The sequence below is a fragment of the Abramis brama genome, assembly GCF_963993115.1.
Source record: "Abramis brama genome assembly, chromosome: 4".
NCBI classification, from domain to species: domain Eukaryota; kingdom Metazoa; phylum Chordata; class Actinopteri; order Cypriniformes; family Leuciscidae; genus Abramis; species Abramis brama.
In genome coordinates this window covers 26,202,000-26,227,931 of record NC_139966.1, presented here as the reverse complement: position 1 = coordinate 26,227,931, position 25,932 = coordinate 26,202,000, and positions in this window count along the sequence as shown.

The following is a 25,932-nucleotide window of genomic DNA, read 5'->3' as shown; positions in this document are numbered from 1 at the left end:
CACTAACCAGGAAAAAATAGTTTAAAGTCAATGGCGCGTTGCGCATGTTATTCATAAGCTATTTTAAGGGTGCATGCTTGGCCATAATCAATGTAGCGTGTGCACAACACGCACTTTGATTCTCTCATCTACACAGAAGCAGCAGTTTTCATTTTTGCAAATCATACATTATTACGATAGATAGATAGATAGATAGATAGATAGATAGATAGATAGATAGATAGATAGATAGACAATTTATTATAAAAGCATACATCTAGCTTACACATTTACCCAAATTATCATACGCCTTTTTAATCAAAGTTAATTTGGGTGGGTTTCTCCATCCCCAACGTCCCTGACGAGAGCGTTGCTCTCCTTGGCTGTGAACCGCTCCTGGCGCGCGCCTGGCAAATCCGCCGTTATGATAGGAATCCGCTTTAGAACAAGCGCGCCTGCTCTTAACCCTCTGGGGACGGATTGGGCGGTACCGCCCAAAATGGCATCCTTTTACAAATGTGTAATTATCTTAAAAACTATTAATGATAGAGAGATGCGGTCTTTTTTGCAGTCTTCCTCAGATTCCGCTGAAAACAATGGTATATTGTATACACACTTCCTTGTTGCGTAATACCACTGCGTATAAGGCCAATGAAATCGATGTTGTTAGGAATATTCCACACGCAAAGACCAATGGAAAAATTGCCGCTGGGAGGAATATTTTTCTTACCCAATCAGAAGAAGGTTACCATGACTTATTCTAGCTAATCAGAGGACTCTGTAGCCTTCAAGGGGTGGTACTATAGTAAGTGATATGATGCAAACAGCCGCGTCGAGTGGAGAAGGAGACAGAGAGCGAACGGAGCAGCGTATTGCACACAGAGATTTAAATATGAGAGAGAGACAGAACGATTATTATATTTATATATATTAGCAATATTTAATATTTATAGCATATTAGCAATTATAGCATTATTATTTTATTGTTTTAGCACTTGTATGATGGCAAGCAGTAAAAGATTTACCTCAGAACAAGCTCTGGAACAATTACTGGAAAGTGATGAGGAGAAATCCGAAGCTGACAGCTTTTTGAAAAAACGCTGTATATAAAGTTAATTATTGCATTGTTCTTTACACTTTTGATTGAACAAATATCTGTCTAGCAAAGGGTTTGAAAAATATATTTTTTGTTCAAAAACTGTTCACTATTGTTGTGTGAGGTGTGATTTTCAGTAATAAATGACTAAAATAAAAATTTTGTTTTTGAAATTCTCTAGTTTATTGTACATTTTTTACTCATACTTCCTTTATAAACACATTACATGCATTTTTATGTTACCTTAGGGTCTTCTGAATCCATAGATACCAAACACATGGTGTTTCATCTCCATTACATATGGTTTATAAGCCCAAATGTAAAAATAGAGAAAACGGACCAAAAAGGGCTTAGTCCCCAGAGGGTTAAAGGGAATGTGAGATGACGCTCTGTGCCTGGCGCAAGAGTCATTTATCCCGCCGGGAAAATAGCAACAGCGCCAAGACCCGCCCACAAAGTTACTTGCGCTTTGCGCTTTGACACTTGCGTTTCAGATCGTTAAAATAGGGCCCATTATGTTTTGTCAAAAATAAAGTCATCAACTAAGATGTTATTATAGTGTTTGTTCCAATGTAGGCTATATTCAAACTAATGAATGCTTAACTTTGAAATAAATATGATAAAATGTATACTTTAGTTTTTACAAAGAAAGATTGGTAACACTTTATTTTACAGTGTCCTTGTTACATATTTTACATGTACTTACCATAGTAATAACAGTAAATTATGCATAATTACATGCAACTAACCCTCAACCAAATCCTAATCCTACCCTAACTCTATAGTAAGTACATGTAGTTGCTTAATATTACTCAGTACTTAAATATATAATTACAATGTAACAATGACACCTTAAAATAAAGTGTAAACGAAAGATTACACTGGAAATATTGTTACAATTTTAATTGTTGTTGTAATTGTATAACCTTTTATACAATGAATAAAATAGCAAATATATATATATATATATATATACAAGGATAGATGTAAACAAAATCTTAAAAGGTCAATATAAGCCTTCTCTTTAAATTATTTTTATTGCGTTTTATTAGTGACACATTTGGGTCGAGAATATATTCCAAAACTTTATGAAAATACAGTATGAGAACAATTAACTGCACAATTACTAGAAATGTTTACCTTGGATATTATACAATTTGCAAGCACAATTTGTGGATAAAAAACAACAACTGTGAATCTATTATATATATATATATATATATATATATATATATTGTCCTTGCATTCTTTCTTGTGGCTCAGTCACACACCTGAATGAAAAGCTCATTATGTATGCAGCCCCATTATGCGGGCCCCATTGTCTCCTCAGGTGTGAACTACTTATTATTCATGATGGTGTTGGATCGTTGACGCCCCTGCGCATATTGCTTTTCCAAACAAAAAGTGTCTTACAAAATTTAAATCAATGTATTGTTTTATGTGAATGATTAGGCAGGATGATTTTCAGATCATTTTGAAGAAAAAACTCTAGGCGACGACATCCATTAGTCAAAAGTCTTGTGGACACATATTTAGTATGTGTTTTGTGGCCTTATTTCAGAAACTTTAGTTTTTAGTTGTAATAATGTTCGTAATGTTGTAGGTGTAGGAAGGAAGAAGACAGGGGTCGGCCGACTGGGACGCTCACTTTATTTATCTCTTTTTAAAAATAAAACAAAAGGTGCGCACGAAGCGCCTTCACCGTGTCACAGCACAGCTTTCAGACAACACAATATTCACAGCACAATTCTCAATCCACTCTCCAGCAGCGTCCTTGTGAGGTCCCAGTCCAAACTCTCCTCTCCTCTCTCTCGCTCTCCCCGGTTATATGCGGTCTCTCCACGCCAATTACTGCAATCAGACACAGGTGTTCATCATCTGCACTTGACCTACTTACTCACCGCTCGGCCCCCAGCTTTCTCTCCCGCTACAGACTTCGCGAAACCACGCCCCCCTCGCCACATACCCCCACCGCCCGACTCAGGCCGGGGAGCCATCCGGCCTGCAACCTCCCTCCCCCTCCTCCTGGAGAGGAAGTCAGCCACAGTCATCTGTGCACCCGGCCTGTGGATCACCTGGAACTTAAACGGCTGTAAAGCTAGATACCAACGAGTGATCCGCGCGTTGGTATCCTTCATGCGGTGGAGCCACTGCAGGGGAGCGTGGTCCGAACAGAGGGTGAACTCCCGTCCCAAGAGGTAGTAGCGGAGGGTGAGAACGGCCCACCTGATGGCTAGGCACTCTTTTTCGATGGTGCTGTACATCGTCTCTCTCTTTGAGAGCTTCCGACTGATGTACAGCACCGGCCGCTCCTCACCCTCCACCTCCTGGGACAGGACTGCGCCCATCCCTCTGTCCGATGCGTCGGTCTGCAGAATAAAAGGGAGAGAAAAGTTAGGGGCATGTAAGAGTGGGCCACCACACAAAGCAGCCTTTATCTGAGTGAAAGCCTGCTGACACTGCTCCGTCCACTGAACCGTATCTGGTACCTCTTTTTTAGTCAGATCAGTCAACGGGCTGGCGAGGTCCGAATAATTAGGCACAAACCTTCTATAATATCCCGCCAGCCCCAAGAACTGTCTAACCTCCTTTTTGGTCTTGGGTCTTGGACAAGTTGCAACTGCTGCTGTCTTATCAATTTGGGGACGCACCTGACCATGACCCAAGTGGAAGCCCAGATATCTAACTTCCACCCGCCCAACAGCACACTTCTTTGGGTTTGCCGTGAGTCCAGCTCTTCTCAGCGTCTTCAGGACAGCCCGCAAATGCTGCATATGCCGCTGCCAATCGCCACTATAGATGATGATGTCATCCAAGTAGGCAGCCGCATATGCAGCATGCGGCCGGAGAATTCTGTCCATCAGACGCTGAAACGTTGCTGGAGCCCCGAACAAACCGAAAGGAAGGGTGACAAATTGGTGTAATCCGAACGGCGTGGTGAAAGCGGTCTTTTCTTTGGACATAGGTGATAAGGGGATCTGCCAATATCCCTTCGTTAAGTCCAGTGTCGAATAAAAACGAGCAGTACCCAGCCGATCAAGCAATTCGTCAATCCTAGGCATTGGATAAGCGTCGAATTTCGACACAGCATTCACCTTCCTGTAATCCACACAGAATCTGACTGAGCCGTCCGTTTTGGGAACCAAAACTATCGGGCTCGCCCAGTCACTGTTGGATTCTTCTATTACTCCCATTTCCATCATTGCCTCTAATTCGCTCTGCACTATTTTTTTCTTATGTTCTGGCAGGCGATACGGCCGGCTGCGAACTACCACCCCCGGCTCGGTCTCAACGTGGTGCTGAATAAGATCTGTGCGACCAGGCAGAGGCGAGAACACATCGGCAAATTCTGCTTGTAAATTCTTTATGTCAGTGAGTTGGGATGGTGAGAGGTGGTCTCCCCCAGGGTCCAGAGCGAGGGATTGAGTTTTGATAAGCGCTTCTGGACCGAGATCCTCCTCTCCGCTCACCACCATCGCCAACAACACTGACTCCACCTCCGACCATTTTTTAAGGAGATTGAGGTGGTATATTTGATGTGCCCCGCCCCTATCTGTTCGTATTACCTCATAGTTGAGATCCCCAACTCGCCGTGTGACCTCGAATGGTCCTTGCCACTTTGCGAGTAATTTCGAACTAGAAGTGGGAAGTAATACAAGCACTTTTTCTCCCGGTGTAAATTGACGCAGTCTAGCCCCCCTGTTGTACAACCGACTTTGTCTGTCCTGAGCCTGTAACAAATTCTCCATGGATAGCCGCCCCAAAGTGTGGAGTTTTGTTCTCAGGTCCATGACATACTGAATTTCATTTTTGCTATTTGAAGGTCCGTCCTCCCAAGTTTCTCTAAGGACGTCCAACACCCCGCGAGGCTGACGTCCATAGAGAAGCTCGAAGGGGGAAAACCCCGTGGAGGCTTGGGGGACCTCTCGTACAGCGAACAAGAGGGGTTCTAACCATTTATCCCAATTTTTGGCGTCTTCCTGTACGAACTTTCGAATCATGGTTTTCAACGTGCGATTAAACCGTTCGACCAGCCCGTCTGTCTGTGGGTGATAGACACTGGTACGAATCGCTTTAATGCCCAATAACTCGTAAAGTTCGCGTATGGTTCGTGACATAAACGCCGTGCCTTGATCGGTGAGAATCTCTTTCGGGATTCCCACCCGGGAGATCAATGAAAACAGAGCACTCGCCACACTTTTAGCGGAAATAGTGCGGAGTGGAACTGCTTCGGGATACCGCGTTGCATAGTCCACCAGGACCAATGCAAAGCGGTGTCCCCGTGCTGACCGTTCTAATGGCCCGATGAGGTCCATACCAATTCGCTCGAAGGGGGCCTCCATTAAAGGAAGTGGGCACAAAGGTGCTTTTGGGTTAGCCGGTGGGTTTACCAACTGACATTCACGACAAGACGCACACCACTTGCGCACGTTCTCGTGAATGCCCGGCCAAAAGAATCGGGCCATGAGACGATTTAGTGTCGCTGTTTGTCCTAAATGCCCGGCCATTGGATTACAGTGAGCCGCCTGAAAAAGCATTTCCCGGCGGCTTCGAGGAACTAATAACTGAGTTGTATCTTGTTTTGACTGGGCGTCTTGGGTCACCCGATACAACTTATCTTTTAAAATTGAAAAATAAGGATAGGAGAGCGGTTGGTCAGGGCGGAGAAGCTGGCCATCGATGGATCGAACCTGATCAAAAGCATGTTTTAGTGTCTCATCCTGGGACTGCTCCAGGGGAAAATCATCGCGTTCTGGAAAGTTAATTCCTCCCAAAACGCTCTGTTCCCCTGAAACAGTACCCAGAGGTTCTAACTCCGCTTCACCCAGCTGAGCAACCGCCTCTTTTCCTTCCGGTTTTTCCCAAGAAGCATCCGTACACAAAATCCCTAATAATTTATTAAAGTCTGGCCAATCAGTTCCCAAAATTAACGGATGCCGGAGGTGCGGATTAATTGCTACCTCCACACTATGTTTTTGTCCCCTAAATTGAATTTCCACGGGCAATCTAGGATAATCCACCACATCCCCGTGCACACACCTTACCTTAACCATGCGGCCATTATCCAATGCCTCGGGCTGAATCAGGCTTTGATGCATGGAGGTTTGGTTACAGCCTGAATCCACCAAAGCCTGATAGGTACCCCCCTTGATACTCACAGGTATCTGATACTGGCCAGCTTGATCGGGGGCAGCTCGTGGGGCGTCGGGGACCCGGATCAGTGTCCCCACCTCCATCACTGGACACCGATCTATGAAGTGACCCGGGTCCCCGCAGCGCCAACAAGCCGGCCCAGGCTTCCCCTCTGCTCTGTGGGCAGGAAGCGGGTCAAGGAATTGGCGTGGAGAGAGCGCCGCCGCCGCTTGCGGAGGACCCGATCCAGCAAACGATCCCCCACCCCGGGTAAAGGCTCTGGATGGAGCCGCCGGCTCGCTCTGGCTCCCCATCCTCCACCGCGGTAGAGGTTTCGGCGGTGGTCCTCCCCGAGTCCTGGGGAGGGGAACAGGCCTAGAGGGAGAGGGAGAGAGAGAAAGAGGAAGAGAGGCAGATGGAAGAGGTTCGCCGACCCCTGGACACGCCACCATCTGATCCTCCGCCAGCTGGATGGCCTGATTCAGCGACGTCGGGCGGTGGCACTGGACCCACTCTGCAGTCCTCTTTGGCAGTCGCGAGATGAACTGCTCCAGTACCACTCGATCTATGATACCCTCGACGTCGCTTCCATCGGCCATCAGCCACTTGCGGCAAGAGTCCCGGAGCTGTTGTGCCATGATGAAGGGCCGGCCGGACTCGTCGAGGCTCAGGGTCCTGAAGCGCTGACGGTGTTGTTCTGGGGTCCGGCCGACCCGCTGTAGGATGGCACGTTTCAGGTCTTCATAGACCAGGAGGTTCCGGACTGGCAGTTGGTGTGCGGCGACTTGTGCTTCCCCGGAAAGCAACGGGATGAGCCGCATTGGCCAGTCCGTGGAGGGCCATCCCCTGTCCTCCGCTGACCGCTCGAAGAGGTCCAGGAAAGCCTCCGGGTCATCCTGTGGCCCCATTTTGTTCAGCGGCAGTGGTGAGGACGCAGGTGTTTGGGGGACGGCCCTAACCTCCCGGTCTATCCAGCTCCGGAACAGCTCGCGGTCTTCATGCTGGCCTCGGAGGAGTGCTTCAAAGCGATGGTCTTGCTCCTCCTTTATGGCCAGCAGCTGTTGATGTTGTTCCTGGTGAAGACCGGCGAGCGTTTGTATGATGTCCGCAAATGGCGAGGCTGGCGGGTTTTGCATGGCGGCGATGATCTTCTTCCTTCCCGGGTTTCGGCTCCACTGTAATAATGTTCGTAATGTTGTAGGTGTAGGAAGGAAGAAGACAGGGGTCGGCCGACTGGGACGCTCACTTTATTTATCTCTTTTTAAAAATAAAACAAAAGGTGCGCACGAAGCGCCTTCACCGTGTCACAGCACAGCTTTCAGACAACACAATATTCACAGCACAATTCTCAATCCACTCTCCAGCAGCGTCCTTGTGAGGTCCCAGTCCAAACTCTCCTCTCCTCTCTCTCGCTCTCCCCGGTTATATGCGGTCTCTCCACGCCAATTACTGCAATCAGACACAGGTGTTCATCATCTGCACTTGACCTACTTACTCACCGCTCGGCCCCCAGCTTTCTCTCCCGCTACAGACTTCGCGAAACCACGCCCCCCTCGCCACATTAGTTTTTTCAATAACCATGCATAAACATTATTCTCTCAAAAATACAAACATGTACATACATGTTGCTCACATATTATGGTAGCCCTGTTTGTGCTAAATAGAGTGTAATTACACCTTTGCCATTAATATGTTTATAAGCAACTGAAAAAAGCACAAATGTCAGGGCATGTCAAAACATCTCAAGGACCCCAAAAACACCTCAGACCCCAGAGGGTTAAAGCAGTACCCGTCTGTCTGTTGTGTTTTTATATATTTTAATGACTTCTTCACAATTATTTGTGTAGCCAATGGTAGTAATCCTCGTTATGGGGCGTGCCTTATTTTACGTGGCCTATAAAGACAGCCTTAGGTGTGGTATGAAGGAGCGTCTCATAGTCACGGGTGACGTTATCCATTTCCGGGGTGTCGCGGGAGTGTTTGTCCGGTAAGGAGCTGCAGTCGCGGCTATATTTTTGAACGTTTGTATTGAACCGGGTTTTATGTACTTATTTGGCTCGCATAGCTCTCTAGTGTGGACTGAGGAATCCTGCAGTACAACGCGTGTTGTACCAGATTGTCTTTTTACGTCCTGGAGTTTAAATCCCCTGTGCATCTCAAGCAGTTCAAACCGGTAGGTTGTTTGTATTTTTGTATTTATCTTTTTAGTTTACAGACAGAGGGAGAGACGGTGCAGTGGGTTTCTCGTCGGGGCTTTTTGTGGCCGTATTCTTGTATGCTGACGTTTACACTACTGATTTCAGTTCAGCCTTGTGCTGCAGACTGTATCGTTATGCAGACTGTCTCAATACGCGGTGCTGCGCTGGCTTGATTGCAAGAGTGGATGTGTAATATCTGCAAATTGTATTCGCGTACTGCTGTGGGGTGCTTGCTTTACGCTACATGTTTATTTCAACGCTGGACGCTTGGAACATCAGCCGCCTGGTAGCCTGGTGTGCCGCAGATTCGATACGGTGGCCTGCTCTCTCTCTCCGAGGCATCAAATGTTTTGACCATCCAACAGTCACCATCGTGATCTGGTTTCTCTTTGTGGAGCGTATCACTGTATACATTTAATTAGTTTATTTGCTTATTTTGTTTTTCTTTGCTTTCTTTGTTGATGTGAACCAATTGCTTTAAAATTCTACTTTTCTTCTGTTGTAGATCGGTGTTGAATTTATTTATTTTTTTGTGCTAACCGAGTTTCTGTGAACTTACTTGTTAACTGACCATTATATTTTTCTTTTGATCAGCTGTGTGAATTTGTAGGTCCTTTTTTTGCTATCCATAGTTTCTATGGACTGGTGTACTATGGTAAACATCTATCTTTTTTTTGATACTTTCTTTTTATTGTTTTTCTTTAAACATTATACAGGGGGATAGGGGGTAACAAACAAAAAAAACAGACAAACAAAGGAATGAAAAAGAACATGTTGGATCACCATGTTTCTACAGTTTGATCCTTTCTCAATGTCAATGTGATGGTCTTTGTTCTGTCGATTTTATGTATTCAGTCCATTTCTCCCACTTTTGGCAGTATTGATCCTCTTGAGTCCTTATTCTGTAGGTCAGTTGTTCCATAATATGTAATTCGTCCATAACTGTCATCCAATCGTCCTGTAATGGTGGGTCAATCTTGTACCATTTTCTTGTAATTGCCTTTTTACAGGCTGCTAACATAATTTTCAATATGTATCTATCTTCTTTCAACACATTTCCCGTAATGACACCAAGATATAATAATGTACAGGACTTGGGTACAGCATAACCCAGAACTTTGCTTATAACTAAGTGAACATCTTCCCAAAATTTTGCGATCTTAGGACAGAGCCAGAACACATGCGAATGATTCACGTTTACATCTCCACAGCTTCTCCAACATGGCTGTGGTAATGAAGTATGTTTATTCCTAATTTTGGGTGTTATAAAAAATCTAATTAAATTTTTCCAGCAATGTAATCTCCAGACACGCGATGATGTTGTTGATTGCTGTGTTTTCCAAATATATGACCATTCATCATCAGATATGTTCACTCCCAACTCTCTCTGCCACTTCAGTTTTACATACATCGTTGTATTCCCTCTTGCCTCCATTATATGTCCACAAATTGTAGAGATTATTCTAAATTTCTTTGTGTTGTAGGCTTCAATTATGCTTTTGATTGTTGGATTTTTGTCCAGATTTACACTGCGTTTTATTTTTTTATTGAAAAGGTCCCTTATCTGCAAATATCTGAAATGGTCTTGATTACTTAGATCATATTTTTGTTTAATCTCCTGAAAGCTCATGAAATTCCCATTTTTAATTAGTGTGCCCCTCCTTGAACTGCCACCTTACCGTGGTGGAGGGGTTTGAGTACCCGAATGACCCTAGGAGCTATGTTGTCTGGGGCTATATGCCCCTGGTAGGGTCTCCCAAGGCAAACAGGTCCTAGGTGACGGGTCACACTAAGAGCGGTTCAAAAACCCTTATGATGCAAAAAAAAACGAGGACCGTGACGTCGCCCGGTATGGCGCAGCCGGGGTCCCACCCTGGAGCCAGGCCCGGGGTTGGGGCTCGTATGCGAGCGCCTGGTGGTCGGGCCTCCCCCCATGGGGTCCGGCCGGGCTCAGCCCGAAGGAGCGACGTGGGGCCATCCTCCCGTGGACCCACCACCTGCAGGAGGGACCGTAAGGGGCCGGTGCTAAGTGGATCGGGCGGCAGTCGAAGGCGGGGGCCTAGACAACCCGATCCCTGGACGCGGAATCTAGCTCTAGGGACATGGAACGTCCCTAGGCGGGCTGGTGTGGGCTTGCTTATAGCCCCCCAGCTCAGCCGCCATGTGTTGGAGTTTACCCCGGTGAACGAGAGGGTCGCTTCCCTGCGCCTTCGGGTCGGGGATAGGTCTCTCACTGTCGTTTGCGCCTACGGGCCGAACGGCAGTGTAGAGTACCCGGCCTTCTTGGAGTCTCTGGGAGGGGTGCTGGAAAGTGCTCCGACTGGGGACTCCGTCGTTCTACTGGGGGACTTCAACGCCCACGTGGGCAGCGACAGTGACACCTGGAGGGGCGTGATTGGGAGGAACGGCCCCCCTGATCTGAACCCGAGTGGTGTTCTGTTATTGGACTTCTGTGCTAGTTACAGCTTGTCCATAACGAACACCATGTTCAAGCATAAGGGTGTCCATCAGTGCACATGGCACCAGGACACCCTAGGCCGGAGGTCGATGATCGACTTTTTGGTCGTTTCATCCGACCTCCGGCCGTATGTCTTGGACACTCGGGTGAAGAGAGGGGCGGAGCTGTCAACTGATCACCACCTGGTGGTGAGTTGGATCCGATGCCAGGGGAGGAAGCTGGACAGACTCGGCAGACCCAAACGTACTGTGAGGGTCTGTTGGGAATGTTTGGCCGAATCTCCTGTCAGAGAGATCTTCAACTCCCACCTCCGGCAGAGCTTCGACCAGATCCCGAGGGAGTCTGGAGATATTGAGTCCGAGTGGACCATGTTCTCCAGCTCCATTGTCAACGCGGCCACTCGGAGCTGTGGCCGTAAGGTCTCCGGTGCCTGTCGAGGCGGCAATCCCCGAACCCGGTGGTGGACACCGGAAGTAAGGGATGCCGTCAAGCTGAAGAAGGAGTCCTATCGGGCCTGGCTGGCTTGTGGGACTCCTGAGGCAGCTGATGGGTACCGACGGGCCAAGCGGACTGCAGCCCGGGTGGTTGTGGAGGCAAAAACTCGGGCCTGGGAGGAGTTCGGTGAGGCCATGGAGAAGGACTATCGGTCGGCCTCGAAGAGATTCTGGCAAACCGTCCGGCGCCTCAGGAGGGGGAAGCAGTGCCCTACCAATGCTGTTTACAGTGGAGGTGGGCAGCTGTTGACCTCGACTGGGGATATCACCGGACGGTGGAAGGAATACTTCGAGGATCTCCTCAATCCCGCCGTCACGTCTTCCATTGAGGAAGCAGAGGCTGAGGGCTCGGAGGCGGACTCGTCCATCACCCAAGCTGAAGTCACCGAGGTAGTTAAGAAACTCCTCGGTGGCAAGGCACCGGGGGTGGATGACATCCGCCCTGAGTACCTCAAGTCTCTGGATGTTGTGGGGCTGTCTTGGCTGACACGCCTCTGCAGCATCGCGTGGCGGTCGGGGACAGTGCCTTTGGACTGGCAGACCGGGGTGGTGGTCCCTCTTTTCAAGAAGGGGGACCGGAGGGTGTGCTCCAACTATAGGGGGATCACACTTCTCAGCCTCCCTGGGAAAGTCTATGCCAGGGTACTGGAGAGGAGAATCCGGCCGATAGTAGAACCTCGGATTCAGGAGGAACAGTGTGGTTTTCGTCCCGGTCGTGGAACACTGGACCAGCTCTATACCCTCTACAGGGTGCTGGAGGGCTCATGGGAGTTTGCCCAACCAATCCACATGTGCTTTGTGGATTTGGAGAAGGCATTCGACTGTGTCCCTCGCGGCATCGTGTGGAGGGTGCTCTGGGAGTATGGGGTTCGGGGCCCTTTGCTAGGGGCTATCCGGTCCCTGTACGACCGGAGCAGGAGCTTGGTTCGCATTGCCGGCAGTAAGTCAGACTTGTTCCCGGTGCATGTTGGACTCCGGCAGGGCTGCCCTTTGTCGCCGGTTCTGTTCATAATTTTTATGGACAGAATTTCTAGGCGCAGCCAGGGGCCGGAGGGGGTCAGGCTTGGGGACCACACGATTTCATCTCTGCTCTTTGCGGATGATGTTGTCGTGCTGGCCTCATCAAACCAGGACCTCCAGCATGCACTGGGACGGTTTGCAGCCGAGTGTGAAGCGGCTGGGATGAGAATCAGCACCTCCAAATCCGAGGCCATGGTTCTCAGTCGGAAAAGGGTGGTTTGCCCGATTCAGGTTGGTGGAGAGCTCCTGCCTCAAGTGGAGGAGTTCAAGTATCTTGGGGTCTTGTTCACGAGTGAGGGAAGGATGGAACGGGAGATTGACAGGCGGATCGGTGCAGCTTCTGCAGTAATGCGGTCCCTGTACCGGTCTGTCGTGGTGAAGAAGGAGCTGAGCCGCAAGGCGAAGCTCTCGATTTACCGGTCAATCTACGTTCCTACTCTCACCTATGGTCATGAGCTGTGGGTCATGACCGAAAGGACAAGATCCCGGATACAAGCGGCCGAAATGAGCTTTCTCCGTAGGGTGGCTGGGCGATCCCTTAGAGATAGGGTGAGAAGCTCGGTCACTCGGGAGGAGCTCAGAGTAGAGCCGCTGCTCCTCCACATCGAGAGGGGTCAGTTGAGGTGGCTCGGGCATCTTTTCCGGATGCCTCCTGGACGTCTTCCCGGGAAGGTGTTCCGGGCATGTCCCACCGGGAGGAGACCCCGGGGAAGACCTAGGACACGCTGGAGAGACTACGTCTCCCGGCTGGCCTGGGAACGCCTCGGTGTCCCCCCGGAAGAGCTGGAGGAAGTGTCTAGGGAGAGGGAAGTCTGGGCATCCCTGCTTAGACTGCTGCCCCCGCGACCCGGTCCCGGATAAGCGGTAGAAGATGGATGGATGGATGGATGGATAATTAGTGTGCATATTGCTGTTAATCCATTAGGAATCCATTGTTTAAATCTTTGGTCAAGGGAACCAAGGATGAAACCCTTGTCATAAGCTATCCACCGAAGCAGTCCGAGCTCTTTCTCTAATTTGTTTTTTTAAACCATTTTTTTTAAACCATATTTTTAGCGTAAACTGAGTGACTGTATTCACCTGTTTAATTACACTCATTGCTTCTTCTCTGTCTCCAATAAGACTTTGAATTTCTCTTCCTTGTACCGATTTTTCTAAATTCTTCCATTTGGCTATATAATCTTTGTCACACCAACAGTCTGGGTCCTCTAAAAAACAGACCACATCATCGGCGAAAAGTCCAATGATATGTTCCTCTTCCCCAACCTCTATTCCTTTAAGATTACTATTTTGCCTGATTGCTTGTGCCAGGGGCTCTATGAAGATTGCAAACAAGGTTGGAGAAAGACAGCAGCCCTGTCTGGTAGATCGTCCTAAATTTATGCTCTCAGTTAGACTGCCATTTATTCTTATCCTTGCGGTCGGGTTTTGGTAAAGCGTTTTAATGCATCTGACAGCTTTGTCGTTAAGTCCAAATTTCTCAAGTACCTGATATAGAAAAGTCCAATTTACGCTATCAAAAGCCTTTTCTGCATCAAGGCTTATTAAGGCTGCACATTTTCCCTTTTTTAGAATATGGTTGATAATATATAAAGTTCTCCTTGTGTTATCTTGGGCTTGACGTCCCTTAATAAAGCCTGTCTGGTCTTCATCTATAATGTCACTGATAAAATATTCATATCTTTTGGCGATAATTGAGGTATACAATTTATAGTCAACATTGAGTAGTGATATGGGTCTATAGTCTGAACAAGTCTCACTGTTGTTTTTCTTGGGGATCACTGATATTACCGCTTCATTCCAGGAAGGGGGCATTTCACCATGTTCAAGTGTGTAGTTGAATGATTTTTCGAGTAGAGGTATAAGCTGTTCATTAAATGTTTTATACCACTCGGATGGTAGACCGTCACTGCCGGGAGATTTGTTTGTTTTTAGTTTGTTTATTGCTTTCTCTATCTCTGCTTTTGTGATGGGTGAAGTCAGATGATCATTCTGATTTTTTCCAATTGATGGTAAGTCCAGTTTCTCAAGAAAAGCTTTCATTTGGTCGATGTTCGCAGAGGGAGGCTGACTGTATAAATCTCTATAGTAGTTCATAAACTGAGTTCCAGTCTCTTTGGGGTCATGAATTATTTGATTCGTATTTGTATTCCTTATCTTGTGAATTGTCCGATCTGCTTGCTGTTTTTTCAATTGTTTTGCCAGTAATTTGGTTGCCCTTGGTCCCACTTCATAATAGGATTGCTTTAGAAATCTGTGATTAGTATTTTATCTATATTATCCCTAAATTCTTTAATTTTTGGAAGTAGTGAGGGGTCTTATGTAGTCTTGTGATGCTGTTCGGTTATAAATAGCTTCTCCTTCTCCTTTTTGTAGACCTCCTCTCTGTTTTTTTTAATTGCTGCCGTCTTAGCAACCAGTTTTCCCCTTATAACTGCTTTGAGAGCATCCCATAAAATAACTGGGGTAACCTCTCCATTGTCATTTTCATTTTGATAGGTTATGATGTCTTTCTTTAGTTCCTCCACACTTGACTTGTCATTTAACATTCCTACGTTTAGCCTCCATAACGTATTTTTCTCTTGTACTTTCAAATTAACTGTAAGGAGAACCGCACAGTGATCAGACACATCTGTTTGTAGAATTTCACACTTCTTTACCCTATTTAAATCATTCTTATTCATGAAGAAGTAATCGATTCTAGTATAGCTGTTGTTAGGGGGAGAATAGTGCGTGTAGTCTCTTTTAGAAGGATGTAACTCCCTCCATGTATCAACTATCCCAAATTCTTTAAGTGTTCTCTTGACCATTCTCATAACCGGGTTGTTATGCTTATTTTTATTTGTCGTGTCTAGTTTACTGTTCATCACAATATTAAAGTCACCACCACATATTAATACTCCATCCATTTCTAAAATCATGGTATCAAATAGGGTTTTAAATAATTGTTTTGCACTATTGGGTGGAGCATACACGTTAACCAGTGTCACCATTTCGTTCTCGAGTTTTCCTTTCACAAAAATAAATCTCCCTTCTTTATCACTCATTTTTTTGATACATTCAAATTTCACTGAGTTGGATATAAGTATGATCACACCTCTTCTACATCCATGACGGTATGAGCTATAAAATGAGTTGGTATATCCAAACCTCTTAAGTTTCTCGCTCTCCAGACTAGACAGGTGCGTTTCTTGTAGAAAAATAATCTGTGACTTATCCTTCTTTAATTTGGTCATTATCTTCTGATGCTTCACAGGATTATTTAGACCATTAACATTCAACGTCAGTATTTTAGTATTATACTCTACCATTTCTAATGAGTTTGAGCGGCAATCCAACACTGAACATAGAGAACAAAACCAAAGAACAACAGCTGAACTCTGAACAATGTGACTTCCAAAATGGAGATGTACTTATCCATCCCTTGTGGTCCCTGTTGGTGGGAGGAGGGTTTTGTGCCTCACTGTGGTGGGGGCCCTCCCTAGCTGTGAGAGAAAACCCACAAATACTAGAATTGTCCAACATTTTGTGCTTGCTGCAAAACACTCCCTCTTGTCGGTTCAACTGATCTATAAACTTAAGTCGTGAGTCATTATATCTAATATGACCCAGATTTGTGCGTATCAGACTAATATTCTTTAGTACAAAAGTAATATTGTTTTTAACAAAAAAGATAATGATGTTCGAGTTCACCCCGCGACGTAGACTTTATCTTTTCATCCATTGCAGTTCTCTTGGTGTGAGTCTCGTCTGAACTCCGTCAGCCTCTCCCTTGCACGCTGAGCTGCGCTGTCTGGAGTGTTGGTGGTGCGTTTCCATGGCAACACTGCATTCAGTCGCTCCTCCGCTGCGGATTATTGATCTCGAGGAAGAGGCAGCTGCTGGCTTTGGAATCAATGCTCTGTGTGCCCGCTGGACACGGAGCTCGAGACCCTCTGGCAGGGTCAGGTGGCGTTTAAACAACTCGTTAACAAACTCAGTGACAGATCTTCCTTCTTTTTCCTCCGGCACCCCGTAAATCCTGATATTATTTCTTCTTGAGCGGCTCTCGAGATCGACAACTTTGTCCCGCATCTGCGTGTTTTCTTTCACCACCGCCAGTACCGTTTCTTTCATCTCCAAGCAGGCCGACTCCATGTCAGCTATTCGGGTTTGTGTCTCAGCTATGTTGGCGTTTTGGCTCTGAAGCTCCTGCAGAACTTCACCTTTAAACTGCGAGAGGTCGTCTTTCAAAACTTTCTTCACGTCGTTTTTAAATTCGTCCAGGTCCCGTCTCATTCCTTGTTTAAAATCTTTTAGCTCTGTATGAAGCATCGTTAGAGATTGAAGCAGAGCTTTCTGGTCAGTGCTAGCTTCCCCTAGCATAGCGGTGCTAGCTTCACCTCCGTTGTCGTCGTTTTCCTCGTGTTCAGTAGACTCGATCACTTCTGGGTTTTGTTGCGTATCACTCGCATTTTTATTCATCATCTGACTCCTTAGCTTTCTCCCTCCGTTCATACTTAAATTAAAACGATCTCAGTGTTATTTATATTGACAGGAGGTACTTTGTCCAAATCGACTTGAGGAGCTCGCTATTATGCGTCCATCTTGTTGTAGCACCGCACCAGAAGTCCGCGTGTATTTTTTTACTTGCATACTTATACATGTATCAGTGACTTCAAATAAAAACTGTATTTCTTTATATTTCACCTTTGTCTCGGGTCTCAATTCAGCCATAATCGAACCTGTGTGCTTTGAATAAATCTTATAAGGCGATTCCCTGGTAAGTTTGCCTCTGGGGTGGCGTAGTCGGGTATCTCAGAGGCGTAGAGTTAAAATCTGCCCTCTGGGGGTGAATTGCCGATATAGGTATAAACTTTCAACTTTTCTTGTCAACCCATCACGTTGCCACATTTGGAATATCTCGCTCGATGGAGAGCAGTAGTAGGTCAGAGAGCCTCTCTTCATTACAATGAAAAGATGTTGATACAAAATTAGAATGCATAACACATCAAACAAAAATAGGGAAATAATGATAATATTACTAAATATTATTTACTTTACCAAACAAAACAGAGAATCAAGTAGGTAATTATGAGGAATTAATGTTTAGTTATGTTGATGTTATACATTTTATGTATTTATTCATTAAAGCTATCATGAAATCAGTAACACTTTATAATAAGGTTTCATTAGTTAAATTTGTTAACATGAACTAATAATGAACTGCACTTCTACACCATTTATTAAACTTAGTTAATATTAATTTCAGCATTTACTAAAACATTATTAAAATCAAAAGTTGTATTTGTTAACATTATTTAATGCACTGACTGTGACATAACATGAACAAACAATTAGAAGTTGTATTATTATTAACTAAGATTAACAATTAGGCCTACAGTAGCCTTAGTTAATGTTGGTTAATATGAATAATAAACAAATTAACCTTATTGTAAAGTGTACTATGAAATCAAAGATATAAATTCCTTACAATTTAGAGCTGGACATGGACTTAAAATTTCCTTTCACTAGATGTATTACTCCAAGCTAATAACACGTGCTATGGCCTTGGATAAAAACGAATGACATTGTAAGACTCAGAATGCGGCTGAAATTGAGTTTTAATTTTATGATTGTTAAGCATAACTCGCTGTCACAGTGTCTGTGACACTGTGTATCCTGGGTGTCCACTAGAGGTCTCTCTCCCTTACTGTCACCATTCATTCTGGAACTGCATTTCCCACGATCCTTTGTCTGTTCTCATCACTCATCATTGCACGCAGCTGTTTCCCATTACATTGTTTAGTTTCTGTGTATAAATACCCTGTCTGTTTCAGTCCATGTCATGGAGTCGTCATATGTTGTCACCACACTTCTGAGGTCTGTTTCTAGTCTGTTCTTGTTTTGTTTATTGTTGTTTTGTATTTTGGATTGCTAACATGGATTTTGAACCTTGTCTGGATGACGACGAATTGGATTACGCTTTAAAAAATCATTGCCATCACACTGCTTTTGGATCTACCTATTTTCCTGTGTGTCCCCATGACAGAACGACTCCGTCACCTTATAGATCCAGCGGTATGAGTTTTCGTGACTTTTCCTCAATCACGAAGAGGGAGAGGAGACAGCGGAATGGGAATCCTCGAGCTGAAGAGGAGGAGCCACGCATGACTTTAGATGAGTGTTTTGTGTTGTGTGTGCTCGTTTCAGGGAGGAGACTGCTGCGCTCCCGGTTAATTCCGAGGAGAGAACAGCACCCAGTCGCTCGCGGACGCGAACGAGGAGAAGGAAGACTTCCAGTCTCCCTAATGTCCCGGAGGTCGTCCCCATGCAGCCCGCTGTGATTCCGGAGGTCGTCCCCGTGCAGACCGCTGTGGTTCCCGAGGTAGTTCCCGTGCAGTCCGCTGCGGTTCCGGAGGTCATCCCCGTGCAACCCGCTGTGGTTCCGGAGGTAGTCCCCGTGCAGCCCGCGGTCGTCCCCAAGCTGCTTGCCCTGCCGGCACCTCCCCAGTGCCTCGCCCTGCCGGCGCCGCTCCAGCAGCTTGCCCTGCCGGAGCCGCTCCAGCAGCTTGCCCTGCCAACACCTCTCCAGCGCTTCGCCCTGCCGGCGCCACCCCAGCGCCTCGCCCTGCCGGCACCGCTCCGATGTCTCGCCCTGCCGGCCCTGCCGGCACAGATAAGCTGTCTGCTCCGCCCTGGCCGCCTGAGGGAAAGTCTCCGCCCTGGCCAGCCGATGACCCTTCGGACTGTCTGTTTCACCCTGGCCGCCAGCTAAGCCATCACCCCCTGTTCCTGTTCCCCTCCATGGACCTGGCCCCCCATCCCTCCCCCTGATCCTCCACCGTTCCACCTACCTCCTGGACTCTTGTTTTTTTTTTTTGTGTGTGTGTCTTGGAGTGTCTGGTAGCCGCTCCGTAGGGGGGGGGTTATGTCACAGTGTCTGGTTTGTGTATCCCGGGTGTCCACTAGAGGTCTCTCTCCCTTACTGTCACCATTAATTCTGGAACTGCATTTCCCACGATCCTTTGTCTGTTCTCATCACTCATCATTGCACGCAGCTGTTTCCCATTACATTGTTTAGTTTCTGTGTATAATACCCTGTCTGTTTCAGTCCATGTCACGGAGTCGTCATATATTGTCATCACACTTCTGAGGTCTGTTTCTAGTCTGTTCTTGTTTTGTTTATTGTTGTTTTGTATTTTGGATTGCTAACATGGATTTTGCACCTTGCCTGGATGACGACAAATTGGATTACACTTTAATAAATCATTACCATCACACTGCTTTTGGATCTACCTATTTTCCTGTGTGTCCCCGTGACACTCACATGCTGCCGCAACTTTTACAGTAGCATGGTAGGATAAATGTAACTTTTCCGTATTAGCTTAATGTTACCTGCTGCCCATGCAGTTTGAAGACTTGTAGCGAACTGCTGCGTACATAGCGCTGCAAAGGAAACTCCGCCTACTACCACTTCACCTCCGCCAAATGCTTCCGCCAAAAAAATTATTTAATATTTGTTTGTATTATTATTGTTAGTGACAATGGTGTACAAGTGTATTGTTATTTATTCTAATATTTTTTTTAATAATTATTATTATTTACATTTATCAGAGAGGGGCACAATACATTTTGAGACAAAAGGGGCAGGGGCTTGAGCTTCGTTTTTGCGGGCAAAGCTTACCAATATCGAGTTCTTCCATTCGACCTAGCATTATCACCCCGCACTTTCACCAAATGCATGGAATCAGCTCTGGCGCCCATGCGCCTTCTAGATATTTGCATGATGAACTGCATCGACGATTGGTTGATTCTAGCTCAGTCGCATCAGTTGGCGGTTCGGCATCGAGATGTCGTTCTCGCCCACATGAAAGAGTTGGGGTTACGGCTAAACGCCAAAAAGAGTGTGCTTTCTCCACCACAGAGGACCACTTTTCTAGGCGTGGTTTGGGACTCAATGTCAATGCAGGCACGCCTGTCACCGGCACGTATAGAGTCCATACTTTCGGCTGTGAAAAGTATAAAGCTAGGCCAGTCACTCACTGCCAAACAGTTCCAAAGACTATTGGGTCTAATGGCAGCAGCTTCCAACGTGATACCTTTTGGACTGCTGTACATGAGACCCCTGCAGTGGTGGCTCACGACCAGAGGGTTTTCCCAGAGGGGCAACCCCTTTCGCATGATCAAGGTCATGCGGCGATGCTTACGTGCCCTGGTTATGTGGAAGAAACCGTGGTTGGGAGCTTCTTGTCGACGCAAGTTGCTAACGATGGATGCCTCCCTCACGGGCTGGGGAGCGATCCTAGAGGGTCTCTCAACTCAAGGTCTGTGGAAGGACCATCATCTTTCATGGCACATCAACCGTCTGGAGATGTTGGCTGTATTTCTTGCTCTAAAGAATTTCCTTACAGATCTCAGGGGACAAAATGTTCTTGTCTACACAGACAACACATCGGTAGTTGCCTATATAAATCACCAAGGGGGGTTGCACTCACGCCCACTATGCAAACAGGCACGCCAAATCCCCTTGTGGTCAGAATTTAGGAGCAGACATTCTGTTGAGACAGGGGCTGAGGCCCAGGGAATGGAGGCTCCACCCCGAGGTGGTGGAGCAGATATGGAGGGTGTTCGGCCAAGCACAAGTGGATCTGTTTGCATCTCGAGAGACGTCTCACTGTCCACTTTGGTTCTCCGTCACACATCCAGCTCCTCTGGGACTGGACGCTATGATACAGACGTGGCCGAGGCTACGTCTATACTCTTTTCCCCCAATCGCTCTGCTCGCGGGAGTTCTGGAGAGATTTCGCAGGGACCAGGTTTGCCTACTTCTTATAGCCCCGCGCTGGCTGGGCAGAGTATGGTACCCCGATCTCCAGTCTCTCTTTGACGGGCCTCCACCGGAGCTACCCGTCAGGAGGGACCTTCTGTCCCAAGCAGGGGGCTCGATATTTCACCCCCGACCAGAACTGTGGAATCTGTGGGCTTGGCCTCTGAGGGGGCCCAGCTCATAGGGACAGGTCTCTCAACTGAGGTTGTAGAAACCATTCTACATTCCAGAGCTCCCTCCACGAGGAAACTTTATGCCTTCGTCAGTTGGCTCAACGTTTCTGTTACTCATGTGTGGATGTGCTTTACACACAAAATAACGTTCATTAATGTTATATGAAGTGTTGGAAAGTTATTTTCAATAATGATTAACTCATTTGACATTGTAAAAACTGAAAAATTGTCTGAATGGGTAGTATTGATTTATACACTTAAAATGATTAAAAACACACCTTGATCATCAGCCGAATAGCAGCAACAGATGCAGGAGCGCGGCGCAGCCTTATGACGTCACGTCAGACCAAAATAAAAGTCCCGTATAGCGCCATACAAATGTGTATGCAGAAAAAAACCTGATGAAATATATTTAAATATGTTGTCCATTGATGTGCTGTCCACTCAACAGTCATGATTGAGTGCAGAAATGTCACGGTTCATGAATCCTCTGTCTCATTCTGGTGTGTGTGTGTGTGTGTGTGTGTCTGTGTGGGCGTGGTTACCCAATCCCGTGTTGATTATCTGCGCCAGCTGTAATCAATCCCCGTTCCCTTTATATGTTCAGTAATCTTCATCTCATGTTGTCAGATCGTTGTGGCTTCCCCAGTGTCATGTCCTGTTCCCGTGTGGCTCTCTCTCGTCTCCTGGTGTGGATTACTCGTCATTGTGGATACTCGTCGTTGTTCTTCACTCTGTCTGGATTGTTTATTGTTCCTGGTTCCTGGGCATGCCGATCACCGCACGCCATCTCCGGGTTGCCCATCAAAGTCCCTGCGTCACATCTCCACCTGAGTGTTTGTCTCCCCGACCTGTGTGTTCATCTGACCAGCATTAATAAACGCCTTTTACTTGCATTTGTATCCGTCTCCATTTCATCACAGAACGATCTGACCTACCATGGATACAGCAAGTGCGACCAGTTTGAGCGACTTCATCGCGCACAGCATCACAAGAATGGATCAACAAGAAGAAAGTATCTCGAACACAGGTCGCGCGGTTCAAGCACTCGTGACGCAGGTGTCCGAGCTCACCCAACAGTTACAACTTCTACGAGCTCCTGCTGCGCCGCCCACACCGCCCGTCCAGCCCCCTCTGCCAGAACCGGAGAATCAGCCCGAGCCTCGTCTGCCCACGCCTGAGGGCTATTCAGGTGAGCCCGACTACTGCAGAGCCTTTCCCACAAGATATTCCATGCACTTCGCACTGCAGCCACGGACCTTTAACCGTGAACACTCTAAAGCGGCGTTTGTTCTTACACTACTGTCGGGGAAGGTGGCTCTCTGGGGGACGGCGGTGTGGGAGAATCAAGACTTCTGTTGCGCCTCGTTCCAGGCACTCTCCGCGGAGATAAGAAGTTTTTTTGATCGTGTGGTGGCGGGTAAGGAGGTGGCCAGATTACTCGCAGATCTACACCAAGGTGATGGCTCAGTTTCGGATTATTCGATCCAGTTCCGCACCCTGGCCGCAGAGTGCCATTGGAATGAGGAGGTGCAGTGGGACATGTTCCTGCATGGGCTAGCCGACTGCGTTCAAAAGGAGATTTACATCTTGGACCTTCCCAGAACCCTGAATGGCCTGGTGGAGCTTGCGTTAAAGGTCGATGCCCGTCTAAATCGTGTGACTCAACGTGCACGTCCGAGTCGACCCGAGTACGGCACAGAGGACCCAAGGACCAACGGTGGGAGCACGCGGTCAGCCCAGTTTTCGACCACGAGCCCATGCAGGTAGGGAGAGCTCGGCTTTCCCGGGAGGAGAGGGAAAGGCGGAGATCCCAAGGACTCTGCCTGTACTGTGGTAAGGCTGGCCACTTTCTCTATTCCTGCCCGGTATAAGAGCAAGCCCGGTAGTAAGTATGAGGCTACTATCGGGTGGGATCTCCGCCGAGAAGACCTCATCACCATCATCGACCCTCCTCCCGGTAAGACTGAGATGGGCAACCTCCACGCACAACACTCAAGCACTACTGGATTCGGGAGTAGAAGGTAATTATATGGACTTCAAACTCGCACTCAAACTCCAGATTCCCATCACCTCTCTCACGCACAAAATATCTTTCAACGCACTCAATGGACAAGAACTTCCCAGGATTTCTCACTCTACTGAACCCATCACACTCATCACGTCTGGCAATCACACTGAAATCATATCCTTCCTCCTCATGGACTCACCATTAGCACCGGTGGTTCTGGGGCACCCATGGCTCACTCAACACAACCCTCGAGTCGACTAGCGCAATAATTCCATTTCCACATGGAGTAACCACAGTCATGAGTCATGTTTGGTGTCTACTTGTTCGTCTGTGTCTGGTTCTGTGTTTCAGAAGGAGGCAGCTGATTTGTCTAACGTGCCCGCAGAGTACCTCGACCTGAAGGAGGTGTTCAGTAAGTCTCGTGCTGCTTCTCTTCCTCCGCATCGTCCCTATGACTGTGCTATAGATTTACTGCCAGGTAAGTCTCCGCCTAAGGGCAAACTTTACTCTCTTTCTGTTCCTGAGAGGGAGGCCATGAAGAAATATATTTCTGATTCTCTAGCATCTGGGTTCATTCAGCCTTCCTCTTCTCCTGCGGGGGCGGGGTTCTTTTTTTATTGGAAAGAAGGATGGTTCTCTGCGACCTTGTATTGATTACTGAGAGTTGAATAACATCACGGTAAAGAATACTTATCCTTTGCCATTGATGTCTTCAGCTTTCGAGAGGTTGCAGGGAGCATCCATTTTCACAAAATTGAACTTACGTAACGCTTATCATTTGGTTCGCATCAGGAAGGGGGATGAATGGAAAACCGTGTTTAATACCCCTAGGGGACACTTTGAATACTTGGTCATGCCTTTCGGTCTTTCCAAATCCCCAGCGGTTTTCCAGGCACTCGTCAATGATGTTTTGAGAGACATGGTAGATTAGTTCATATATGTTTACCTGGATGACATATTGATTTTTTCGTCGTCTCTCCAGGAACACATTCAACACGTCAGACAAGTGCTTCAGAGGTTGCTAGAGAATGGGCTTTTTGTCAAGGTGGAGAAATGCGCTTTTCATACACAGTCTGTTTCTTTCCTAGGGTACATCATCTCCTCTGAGGGAGTGCGCATGGATCCTGACAAGGTTAAGGCGGTGATGGATTGGCCAAGTCCAGATTCCCGTAAGGCCCTACAGCGGTTACTAGGGTTCGCCACTTTCTATTGGCGATTCATTCGCAACTTCAGCCAACTAGCCGCACCTCTGACTGCCTTGACCTCCCCCAGAACGACGTTCAGGTGGTCCGATACTGCGGAGGCAGTATTTGTCAACCTCAAAAGCTGTTTCGTTTCGGCTCCCATTCTAGTCACCCCTGATCCCACACGTCAGTTTGTGATGGAGGTCGACGCGTCAGAGGTGGGGGTAGGCGCAGTTCTTTCCCAACGCGCTTCCTCAGACGACAAGATGCATCCCTGCGCGTTTTTTTCCCCATCGCTTGTCGCCTGCCGAACGTAACTATGACATTGGTTTCAGAGAGTTGTTGGCGGTCAAGTTAGCGTTGGAGGAGTGGCGTCATTGGTTAGAGGGGTCGGGAGTACCTTTTATCGTTTGGACCGATCATAAGAACCTTGAATATATTAGATCTGTTAAAAGACTCAACTCCAGGCAGGCTCGGTGGGCACTTTTTTTCGGACGTTTTGATTTTGTTCTCTCGTACTGCCCGGGTTCCAAAAACATCAAACCCGACTCTTTATCTCGTATTTTTGATCCATCCGAACGCCCGGTTACTCCTGAGTGCATTTTACCTGAGAAAGTAGTTATCTCCACACTCACATGGGAGGTCGAGTCGAAGGTCAAGACGGCCTTAGAGGGGGTAACGCCTCCGCCCGGTTGCCCACCGAGTCGTTTGTTTGTTCCGGAGGGGTTACGGTCCGACGTAATTCGATGGGGTCATTGCTCCAACGTGGCTTGTCATCCAGGAGTAAATCGCACCAGCTGTTTAGTAAAGCAATGATTCTGGTGGCCGTTAATGGCTTGCGATATTCACAATTTTGTTTTGGCTTGCTCGGTTTGTGCCACGGATAAGACGTCTAACCGACCAGTTGCTCCTTGACACGGATGCCAGTGACTGGGGAATTGGAGCAGTCCTCTCCCAAGTGCAAGAAGGTGAGGAGAGAGAGTACTCGCTTATGGGAGCAGGAGATTGTCAGCCACTGAGCAAAACTATTGCACCACCAGACGAGAACTTCTGGCAGCTGTCGAATTCACCTCTCATTTCCGGCAGTACCTGCTAGGGAGATCATTCATCATACGGACTGACCAAAGCAGCCTGCGCTGGTTGACTCGGATGAGGGAGCCTGAGGGCCAACTCGCTCGCTGGCTGGAAAAACTGGCAGAGTACGACTTCCAGGTGATCCATCGTCCAGGGAGACACCACCAAAATGCAGACGCGCTCTCCAGAAGACCCTGCGGGATGTCCTGCCCATGCACAGTGCCAGAGCCTAGCCTTCATAACCAGCTTCAGCACAAAGGGATTCAGTGCAACATGGCAGAGAGTCCAGCTGCAGAGTATGCT